The sequence below is a fragment of the Elephas maximus genome, chromosome 3 (assembly GCF_024166365.1).
Source record: "Elephas maximus indicus isolate mEleMax1 chromosome 3, mEleMax1 primary haplotype, whole genome shotgun sequence".
In the NCBI taxonomy this organism is placed as follows: domain Eukaryota; kingdom Metazoa; phylum Chordata; class Mammalia; order Proboscidea; family Elephantidae; genus Elephas; species Elephas maximus.
Genome location: NC_064821.1, coordinates 87,714,211 through 87,726,391, shown reverse-complemented (window position 1 = coordinate 87,726,391; position 12,181 = coordinate 87,714,211).

Sequence of the window (12,181 nt, the reverse complement as noted above, 5' to 3'; positions counted from 1 at the left end):
ATTTTATTTTTGCCCAGGTGGTCATTTAGGAATTGAACTACTTTTAAATGCTGAACAAGAGTTGGTTATGTAGAGGTGCTGTGGGACCTCTTGCCAAAAGCTCATGGAGGACAGCAACCTGGTGCAGTGGAAAGAATATGACCTTAGAGTCAGACAGAATTGAGTTCTGCTACTTTCTTGATGAGTAACCTTGACAAAGTTATTCAACCTCTCTGAGTCTTGATTTCCTCAGCTGCAAAATATAGACAAGAGTAATGTCTATGTCACAAGTTTTTTTTGAGGTCTAAATTTGCTGACCGATGTATGTAAAGCTCTAAATCAGTATATAAAAATGTATATTTATGTAGTGCTTTTTTGGGCGCAAGCCCTGTTTAAGTGTATTGTAAGCCCAGCATGAACTTATAAAACCCTATGAGTTGGGTAGTTTCAACATCTGTGCTGTATGGATGTGAACATGGAGACTCAGGGAGCTTGAGTAATTTGCCTGCGGTCACAGAGCAGGCAAATAGCAGAACCAGGATTTGTACCTGGGCAGTCTGGCTCCAGGCCTCATGTACTTACCTACCAAGGCATGGTGCCATATACAGTAGGGCTGGATAAAGAATAACCTTGTTATCATAGTAATTTAGTATTAAGTGCTTTTTATATCAATGGTGCTAAGTGTTAATTATTAGCATATTTGGATGCAACACTTATGCTTTCGTTCCTATTTTTTCCACAGCCGTGGCAACAAAGAGCCTTGTGCCCGCTACGGCAGAATGCCCTGCCTTTGTCCGACCCAGCCTGGTGCGTTAGTCTCTGCAAACAACAGAAGATGTGGTCACCCAACTGTCTGCCGCTAACCCCGCCAGAGCACCAATGGAGGCTGAGGCTGAGGCTTCTCTGACTGGAACTGAGCTAGGAGAGCTGCAGACAGGTACAGATCCGCAGGCTGGAGCAGGGCTCACAAAAGAGAGGTCATGCTTAATAAACCTGATTAATTCCTTTGAGCAGCAACAATGCTAGCAGACAGGGGTGAAACAAGGGACAGTGATTTATCCTGATTCCAAGGCACAGGAGCTCAGCTAAAACCAATACAGAGATTTCATGAAGATGCTGCTAGGGCTCGGAGGGTCAGGTAGGGCTCAACCCTGGAGGCAGCTGGAAGGAAACAGAAGCACCAAGAGGGTGTCATAGATTGAATTGTGTCCCCCCAAAATATGTGTCAATTTGGTTAGGCCATGATTCCCAGTATTGTGTGGTTGTCCTCCATTTTGTGATTGTAATTTTATGTTAAAGAGGATTAAGGTGGGATTGTAACACCTTTACTAAGGTCACACTTCTGATCCAGTGTAAAAGGAGTTTCCCTGGAGTATGGCCTGCACCACCTTTTATCTTAGAAGAGATAAAAAGAAAGAGAAGCAAGCAGAGGCTGGGGATCTCATACCACCGAGAAAGCATCATCGGGAGCAGAGCACATCCCGGGGTTCCTGCACAGAGCATCTCCTAGTCCAGGGGAAGATAAATGCCAAGAACCATCCTCCAGAGCCGGCAGAGAAAGACCTTCCCCTGGATCTGCCTTGAATTTGGACTTCTAGCCTACTAGACTGTGAGAGAATAACCTCTTTGTTAAAGCCATTCACTTGTGGTATTTCTGTTATAGCAGTGGTAGATGACTAAGACAGGGGTAAATACTTGTTTATGGTGACCTAGTGAGGAAGAAACCCAGAGCAGAGATGGAGTATACCCTGTCCAAGCCATCTAACCAAAACACAGATCTGATCTCAATTCTTTACTGTTTAAAGCCCTTCCAGTGGCTTCCTACCACCTAAATGTTATAATAATGTGGACAATAATAAAACAGTAATAGATGCATTTATTTGGTATTTACTATGTATCAAGTGCTTTATAAAGGAGGAAACAGAGGCAGAGAGTTTAAGTAAGTTGCCCAAGGTCACACAGTTATTAATACAGGCTGGGACTTTCAGATGGCACAGACAGGCCTGGAAGGAGATAATTATTATTCCTTTATCCTCTTTGTTGTAGCAGAGAAATGGCCTTCCATAGATGCCGATGTCCTAATATCTGGAATCTTTTATGTTATGTTAAATGGCAGAGGGGAGTTAAGGTTACAATCAGCTGAGTATAAAATGGGGAAATTACACTGGCTTATCTAGATGGGACCAATGTAATCACAAGGTCTTCAAACGTGAAGGAGGGAGGCAAAAGAGGATTCAGAGTCAGAGAAAGAGTTACAACAACAGAAGCAGAGGTTGAAGTGATTTGATATGAGAATGACTCAACCCTTCATTGCTGGCTTTGAAGATGAAAAGGGGCCATGAGCCAAGGCACACAGGCAGACTTTAGAAGCTGGAAAAGGCAAGGAAACAGATTCTCCCTTAGACTCTCCAGAAGGAATGTAGCTCTGCACCTTGTTTTTAGCTCTGTGAGCCCCGTTTTGGACTTCTGACTTCCATAACTGTAAGATGGTAAATCTGTGTGGTTTTAAGCTGTTAAATTTGTGATAATTTGTTATATCAGCCATAGGAAGCTAATACACCCTTGTTGCCTTCTGATTCCTAAAAGGGGCACAACAAAACTTACTTTTACATCTCTATTTCCTTAGTATATCTTTAGAATTCTCTACTTTCTCCAACATCTGCTAGTTTGTCCTCCTGAGCCACATTATCCCCTCCAAATAGAAGGCTCTTTGGAAATCTTGCTGAGTCCTGGAGCCCAAGAACATGTCTAAGTCTCAGTCCTTCAAGGCCTGTCTCCACTGCTACCTTCAGCTTGAAGTCCTTATTATTTTCTCCAATGAATGCTCTTTCTTTCTCTCAACCCCTGCAGTACACCTCTCACTGCATTCAGGACCTGTGACTTATCTCATCTCCTCTAGGAGTCAGTTAGTCCTTTGCTATTTTAAACTGCTGGCCTTTGTAATCAGGGGAAGACATGTACCCAGTTCAGTTTGGGGAGAGAGCTCAGCAAGAGATAAAGAACAGAGAGGTATTGTTCCCCTGGTACTCTAATCTCATCTCCCTCTTCTTGTGCCTGCCAGCAGATGATGTCAACTACTATGAAGAGATAACAGTTAATCCCGTGCGGAAGGCCAACCAGTGGCTGATTTACCCACTGTATTGGGTAATTCTCTTGTGCTCGTCTCACATCTTCTTGGCCCTCTTTGACACCATCCAGTGCTGGAGAACCAGTGTCACACAAGTGTCATGAGATAGCACCTCACCTAAGCTGCTCCACACATCTCTTGCTTTATGCTCCGGGGCTTCTGTGGGAACCACCTAGCACTCACACAGGTGATTCTGGAAGTATGAAGATGTTTACACCTCTTGAGACAACCCTTGGCAAAAAGGAGATGGGAGCTGGCGGGTAAATCCTTTGGCCTGTAGGTGGATAATTTTGAGGTGCTTTTTACACAGTTCCTCAAAAAATTGTAAGAGGACAAACCCTAGTTGCCACAGCTGTGATCGACTCAAGAATGCACCTTGAGCTAGCTTTCCCTTCTTTCTGCTTTTCCCTTCCCTGTGTTTCTAGAAATTTATCCATTTCCTCTAGGCTTTCAAATTTGTTGGAGTGTAGTTTTTCATAGTACTCCGTTATGATTTTTTTTATTTCAGTTGGGTCTGTTGTAATGTTCTCCATTTCATTTCTTATTTGGGTTATTTGTATCTTCTCCTGTTTTTCTTTTGCCAATTTGGCCAGTGGTTTGTCAATCTATTGATCCTTTCAAAGAACCAACTTTTGGTTTTGATTCTATTGTTTTTCTATTCTCTATTTCATTTATTTCTGCTCTGATCTTTATTATTTCCTTTCTTCTGGTGTCTGTGGGTTTCTTTTGCTTTTCTCTTTCTATTTTTTTGAGTTGTGTAGCTAATGTTTTGCTTTTGTCCTTTTCTTCTTTTTTGATGTGTGCATCTATTGCTATAAATTGACCTCTGAGCACTGCCTTTGCTGTGTCTCAGAGGTTTTGGTATGATGTGTTTTCATTCTTGTAATTTTTTTATTCCATCTCTGATTTTTTTCTGTTAGCCAGTGGTTTTTAAGCAAAGTATTATTCAGTTTCCATGTATTTGATTTTTTTCCCTTGCCCTTTGTATTATTAATATCTACTTTGATGGTATTATGATCAGAGAAGATACTTTGTATTATCTCAGTGTTTTGGATTTTGTTGAGGGTTGCTTTGTGGCCTAAAATGTGGTCTATTCTGGAGAACATTCCATGTGCATTGGAAAGAATGTGTACTTTGCTGCTGTTGGGTGAAGTGTTCTGTGTAAGTTTATGAGGTCAAGTTGGTCGATTGTGGCCTTTAGATCTTCTGTATCTTTGTTGAGATCCTTTCTAGATGTTCTGTCATTTACCGAGAGTGGTATGTTGAAGTTTCCTACTATTATTGTTGAAGTGTCAATTTCTCTTTTCAGTGCTGTTAGAGTTTATGTATTTAGAGCCCAGTCATTTGGTGTGTAGATATTTATTAGGGTTATGTCCTCATGGTGGATCATCCCTTTAATCATTATATAATGTCCTTTTTTTGTCTTTTATAGTGGATTTTGTTTTAAAGTCTATTTTGTCTGATATTAGTATTGCCACGCCTGGTCTTTTTTGGTTGCTGTTTGTTTGATATGTTTTTTTCCATTCTTTGGTTTTTAATAAACTTATATCTCTGTTTTCTAAGGTCTGTCTCTTGTAGACAGCATATCGATTGGTCCTGTCTTTTTTTATTCATCCTGTCAATGTCTGTCTCTTTATGGGTGCATTTAAACCATTTATGTTCAGTGTGATTATCGATAGGTGTGAGTTTATTGCTGTCATTTTGTAGCGCTTTTTTTGTGGTGCTGACTTTTCTTTGTTCCCCTCATTCTCTTGTATGGAATTCCTTTTATTTGTGAGTTCTTTTTATTTGTTTGTTTTGTTTTTGTAGATTTTGTGTTAACTGAAGCTTTGTTTTTCTTCTTTATTTTGATGAGTAGGTTCGTTAACTTTCTTTGTGGTTACCTTGAAATTTACCCCTGTCTTCCTAAGTTTGAACTAGTCTTCTATTACTTGATATTGTCTTGACTTCCTCGCCATTTGAAAGTTCTATACCTACATTGTTTATTCCCTCTTCTATTGTTCTGATGTTGTTGTCATTTACATTGACAGAGATTGACCTCTCTGGTTCCCTGTTGTAACTCTTTTAGTTTTGTTTTATCCTTGAGAGTTCATTGCTTGGGTTGGCATCTGGCTGATGTGGTCTTGCATCCTAGATTCAGGCTGTGGTCTGATGTTGTTTGTTCTCAAAGTGAAGGACTCCCCTTAATAATTCTTAAAAGTTTGGTTTGGTTTTTACATATTGCCTTAATTTCTGTTTATCTGGAAATGTTCTAATTTTACCATCATATTTGAGTGAGAGTTTTGCAGGATATATTATTCTTGCTTGACAATTTTTTTTCTTCATGGTTTTATATATGTCATCCCATCGCCTTCTTGACTGCATGGTTTCTGCTGAGTATTCAGAGCTTAGTCTTATTGTTTCTCCTTTGTATGTGACTTTTTGTTTTTCTTGAGCTGCTCTCAGCGTTCTTGCTTTGTCTTTGGTTTTAGTGAGTGTGATTATGATATGTCTTGGTGATTTTCTTTTGGGGTCTATCACATATGGGGTTCATTGAGCTTCTTGGATGGTCAGCTTTTCATCTTTCATGATATTAGGAAAGTTTTCTGTCAGCAAATCTTCAGTGATCCTCTCTGTGTTTTCCGTTTTCTCCCCCTGTTCTGGAACTGAATCACATGCAAATTTTTGCTTTCAGTTGTATCCCACGTAGTTCTCAGGGTTTCTTCATTTTTCTTCATTCTTTTCTCCGATTTTGTCACAATCAAAGTGGTATCCAAGGATTTTTCTTCACTTTTGCTGATCCTGTCTTCCATTGTTTCAAATTTGCTCCCAAAACTTTCTATTGCACTGTCCATTTCTGAAACCTTCTTGTTTGTCTTTTGGATTTCTAGTTGCTGTTTATGTATGCTTTCTAGTTGTTTACTTTGACATCTTGTTCCTGTATTATTTTCCTGAATTCTTCCATTGTTTTGTCTATTTTTTCCTAATTTTTGTCTATGTTTTCCTTCCTCTTTTGGAGAGCCCTGAATATTAGAGATTTGAATTCCCCTTCGGATAGTTCCAGTGCCTTTTCTTCTACCAGAAGGCTATCTGTTGTTTTGTTTTGGATGCTTTCTGGAGCCATCTTGTCTTTTTTTTTTTTTAATGTTTTGATATTGTCTGCTGTCTTTGGGACTTTTAGGAATTATTTTCTTCATTTATTGATTGTAGCTTTGTTTGGTTTGTCCTGCTTTTTAGTTTTAATTGGTTATGTCTGGGCAGTCGGGCTGGGTGTTTTTTGTTGTTTGCTCATCTGTGGGCATGATACTTCTCAACACCTTGTCCAGGTGGGCAGTGCCACTCACTCAGCTGTGGTGCAGCAGGGTAGGTCCAGTGGAGGGGGGGGACAGGGATGGGTTGTTTGCAACATGTGCTGGTGCCGGCAAGTTGGGGCTGGAGGATAGTGCAGGGTGGGTCCAGTGGTCTGTGCCTGTGCCATTCAGGAGTACGGAGCAGATAGGCAGGAGGGAAGGGGGAGGATGTGATGTGTGGACCTAAGTGGGTGTGGGAAAGAAGAAAGAGAAACAGAAAGAAACAAAAATGCTGAGGGAGCACACTGGCATGTTGGGGTGGACCAGAGAAGCCAGGTGCTGGCGGTTCCCCAGCCAAGTGGTGTGGCATAGCCTGTCAAAAAGTAGCAGAGACAGCACACACGGCCAGATAGTCAGGAGAAAGAAAAGGAAGGAAAGTAGAAAGAGACAAGAAACTAAGGAAAAAAATGACCCAAGGGAGCCCACTGGCATAGTGGCACAGACCAGGGAAGTGGCTCCCCAGCCAAGCAGTGTGGCTCGCCCATCAAGAAGGGTGGAGATGGCACATGGCACCAGCTGTGCAGGAAAGTAAAGGAAGGGGGTGAGAGACAGAAGAAAGAAAAAGAAGCCAAAACAACAACAAAAATGGCACTGAAGGAGCCAGCTGGTGGGGACAGGGCAAATCCAAGCAGCAAGGAGCCAGTGTCTCCCCATCTGAGTGACTACAGCCTCCTGGGAAGGGATGGAGGCTGCACAGAGAGAAGAAGTGTGGAAAGTGGTAGAGCATGTATCTCTGGTTACTGGGTGCTTTATCTCCTGCTGGGAGCCCTGTGAAGTTGCCTTCCCATACTCCTTGTTCACCGTTCTTGGTGGCTGAGGGGTCCAAGATGGTGAGTCCATGCTACGTTAGCTAGTAAGGGACCTCCACTCTGTAACTCTCCTCATTCTCTGTTCTCTGTTGGTTTCTTATTCCATTTGGTGCTTGGTTGAGTTCTTTATCCCTTCATTTGATGCTTAGGGTCCCAGGATTGATGTTTGTATCTGTTTCACTTAGCTTTTTGGGTCTTTGCTGCAGAGGGACAGCATGGTGTGGTGCTTCTGTCTATAGTGGCACATTGGCTTCGCCTGGGCCATCCACAATTTCAGTAAAGGTACGAAGAGGCCCGTGGCTATACCTTACTCAGCCTGGCCTCTTCTGTAGCTTATTGCATGTGGCAACTGCTCAATTTGAGCAATGTACCCATACCTATTACGTCACTCCACTTACAAGTTGCCAGGTAAATGTTGGCTCCTGTTAAATGCCCCTTCCTGACACATACAGTATCAAAAAAAAAAAAATAATAATAATTCAAACCCATTGCTGTTGAGTCGATTCAGACTCATAGTGACCATATATAGGACGAGTAGAACTGCCCCATGGGGTTTCCAAGGAGTGGCTGGTGGACTTGAACTGTTGACCTTTTGGTTAGCAGCCAGACTCTTAACTGCTGCGCCACCAGGGCTCCCACATACAATATAGGGCAATAATAATAATAGCTACTACTATTATTTACTTTGCACATGTCATAATACTGTCATCTCGAGCCACCTTTTGAAATCTTCTGTTCAGCTCTTTTACTTCATCATTTCTTCCATTCCCTTTAGCTACTCTGTTCAATAGCAAGTTTCAGAGTCTCTTCTGACATCCATTTTGGTCTTTTTTTGTTCTCCGACTTTTTAATGACGCTTGCTTTCTTCGTGTATGATGTCCTTGATGTCATTCCACAGCTCATCTGGTCTTCGGTCATTAGTGTTCAATGTGTCAAATCTATTCTTGAGCTGGTCTCTAAATTCAGTTGGGATATACTCGAGGTCATACTTTGGCTTTCCTAGTCTTGTTCTAATTTTCTACAGCTTCAACTGGAATTCACATATGAGCAAGAGATGGTCTGTTCCACAGTTGGCCCCTGGCCTTGTTCTGACTGTTGATATTGAGCTTTTCCATCATCTCCTTCCACAGGTGTAGTTGATTTGATTCTTGTGTATTCCCTCCGGTGGGGTCCATGTGTCAGCATTTATGTTGTCGGAAAAGGGTATTTGTAATGAAGAAGTTATTGGTCTTACAAAATTTTGTCATGCAATCGAACAAATTTGTTTCGCAAGAAGCACAGCCAGAATGCTCCTTAGAAGCAAGAATGACAAGAGTTCATCTCCCATACTTTGGACATGTTATCAGGAGGTACCAGTCCCTGGAGAAGGACATCATACTTGGTAAAATGGAGGGTCAGCAAAGAAGAGGAAGACCCTTAAGGAGATGGATTGACACAGTGACTGCAACAATGGGTTCAAACATAATGACGATTATGAGGATGGTGCAGAACCAGGCAGTATTTTGTTCCGTTGTCCATAGGGTTGCTATGAGTCAGAACCAACTCAATGGCACCTAAAAACAACAACAGCAAGATAATTTATTTTGTATGCACGCAGAAGCTGGACAATGAATAAGGAAAACTGAAGAAGAATTGATGCCTTTGAATTATGGTGTTGGTGAAGACTATTGAGTATACCATGGACTGCCAGAAGAACAAACAAGTCTGTCTTGAAAGAAGTACAGCCAGGGTGCTCCTTGGAAGTGAGGATGGTGAGATTTCGCATCATGTACTTTGGACATGTTATTAGGAGGGACCAGTTCCTTGAGAAGGACAGCATGTGTGGTAAAGTAGAGTGTCAGCGAAAAAGAGGAAGACTCTCAACGAGATAGATTGACACAGTGGCTGCAACATAGTAATAATTGGCAGGATGGTGCAGGACCAGGCAGTGTTTCATTCTGTTGTACATAGAGTTGCTATGAGTCAGGACCAACTCGATAGCACCTGACAGCAACAATTTGTTAAGTACTTATTATATTCCAGTTACTGTGCTAAGTACTTTATTCACATTATCCCAGTTATTTGTAACTCCCTCATGTAATAGAGTTATTATATCTACTTTCAGATGTGAAAATTGAGGCTCTAAGAAGTTAAGTAATTGTCCAAAGTTGTACAGAAAGTTAGTAGTGGAGCAGGGTTCAAGCTTCGCATTCTGAATTGTACACCTTAAAATGGTGAATTTTATGACATGTGAATTATATCTCAATAAAAAAAGAAAAGAAAAACTAGAAAAAAAGTTGAACCGGATGGACATTTGTCTTTAGATGGGCTCGTACTTGATGTTCACATTACCAATCTTCCAATGCTCCATTAAACTCATTGAATGGGCTGTAGTCAGTACACTAAATATTTGTTCACTTTTCATCTACTCTAGAAACCACTCTCCAAATCAATATCCATGAGGTCAGGAACACTGCAATTTTGGAACGTTCACATGAATTCAAATGTGTCTTATTCCCCAAAGCATTATGTGTCAGCATTGATAGATAAACATTACATGACATGATTGCTGATTTGAGGAGTCTAAAAAAAAGCAGAGAAAAAAGTGCAGGGCCCCCTAGTTCTTTGAGTGACCCCTTGTAGCCCAAACAAGATTGGGACACAAAGAGAGGAAGAAGCATTGAAACTCTACATCATTTAATAATAATAAGGGACTAAGAAATTATGTTGTAATAGTAATAATTGCTAACATTTTTAATCACTCTCTGTGCAGGTACTGGGTTGATTGCTTATATGCTTTATCTCTTTAAATCCTCAGAACAACCTAATTAGGCAGAAACTATTTAACTCCATACGTATCAGTCTAGGTTCAGTACAGGAAACAGAAATTGCTCAAAGTATTTTAAATAGAAAGGAATTTAACACAAGGAGTTAGATGCTTACAAAAGGGCACCTCTAAGATGAGAAAGTTCTGGCATGAGTCTCTAGGATTCTCAGAATACTGAAGGACTAACTTGCCAGGAAGTTACTCTGCCACAGTTAGGTAGATGGGGGAATCTGAAGGCTGTCATTGGCGCCATTGAGTTCAAGAACATATTGTTGTAGATGCATTCTGCAGACCAGGAAACTGCTGTACCTGTTGCCATGAGTGCCTAAACTGCTAACAGATGATGTCAACAATGAGCCCCCAATATGGCAACACCCTTTAGGAAGACAACGCAGCCACCTGATGGCAGGCTGATACATTATACCTCTTCCATCATGGAGGAGTCAGAAATTCATCCTCAGGGGAATAGACAAATATTCTGGGTATGGATTTGCCATTCTTGCCTGTAATTCTTCTGCCAACTCTACCTACCATCTGTGGATTATCAGAATGCGTTATCCACTTCTCATACCAACTGGTCTTACTATGTACAGCATCAATGAGTTACCAAAGACTCAGTTTGGCACCAGTTGGGAGATAATGCTCTGAAATGATGGGGTTCTGTCTTATACCAGTTAAATGAGTTGCTATCAAGTTAATTCCAACTCATGGTTACCCCATGTATGTCAGAGCAGAACTGTGCTCCATAGGGTCTTCAAGAAGGACTGCTTTTTTCAGAAGTAGATCACCAAGCCTTTCTTCCAAGGTGCCTCTGGGTAGACTGGAATGCCCAACCTTTCTGTTAGCAGCCAAGTTATTAGCCATTTGCATTACTCAGAGACTCTCAGTATATACTCTGATTCAGAGAGAAGTATATGGCGCTCTCTCTCCCACAATTGGAATATATGGGTCCAGAAATCAAGGTATGCAAGTGGGAGTGACTCCTTTCACTCTTATGTCCAATAACTCAGAAATTTTGCTTCCCATTTTGGCAACTTTGACCTCTGATAATTTGGCAGTCTTAATTCTCAAGCAGAGAATGTATCTACAAGGGATACCACACCGTTTCCATGTAATAGGAAGCTATCATCTGGCTGTTTTGGGTTCCTTATGCCACTGAATCCAAAGGAAGATAAATGGGTTACTCTGCTAGCTAAGGGAATTGATTTCAGCTACTATTGGGAAATTTGGTTGCTGGTATGCCATGGGGCCAAGTAGGACTATGTCTGGGACCCGGGGATTCTCTGCAGCTCCTTTTAGTTTTTCTGTGAGCCACAGTAAGGTTAATAGTATACTACAGCAACTGAAGAAAAGGCAGAACTACTGAAAACTCATACCATTTAGGAATGAAGGTTTGAGTTGGCACACCAGATAAAGAACTCTGAGCAGCTGAGCTTCTGGCTGAGGACAACAGAAACATGGAATATATAATGGATAAAAGAAGTCCTAGATCTCAACTAGGGACTCATGAATAATTGTAGAGTGAAATAGCTTTGCGTATTTTCTCCTGCTTATTATGTGTATGTATTTATTTGCATATATTAATTATTTTCTTATTTTGCTCTCCTCGTTATAATTTTATATGTGAGTTATTGGATATTAACCTTACAGTTTTGTCCTTAGGTAGTAGAATATTCAGGGAGACTGTGATTGAATTTGAGGAGCAATTAGTGTAGCCAGTGATGAATACAATGACAGTTGGGACCGTATGTCTCATTTTGGGGAAACGATAAGAACTTCTTCACTTGAACGAAGGATAGCTACATTTTCTTAGATAAAACATAGAGCTGTTTTGTTGTGTGAAAGTTCAAATGTGGATACAAGGGTGTATATAGATGTTTTATAGTGTAAAAATTTTTATAGAGGCAGGAGTTAAAATAGGTTCCCTGGGCCAGGAGCCAAACAAAAATTAATCACAGGGCCATTTACAAAAACGGCCAATTTACACAGCATCAAAACTTAAACAAGTTTTACTTATCAGCGTGTCAGCATGGGTTATCATGAGTTAACAATACTTACCAACGTGATTTAGCAACACTCATCCAATCAAAATAAGCCAGCTTAGCATTCAGTGACCTACTTTCCCAAAAAA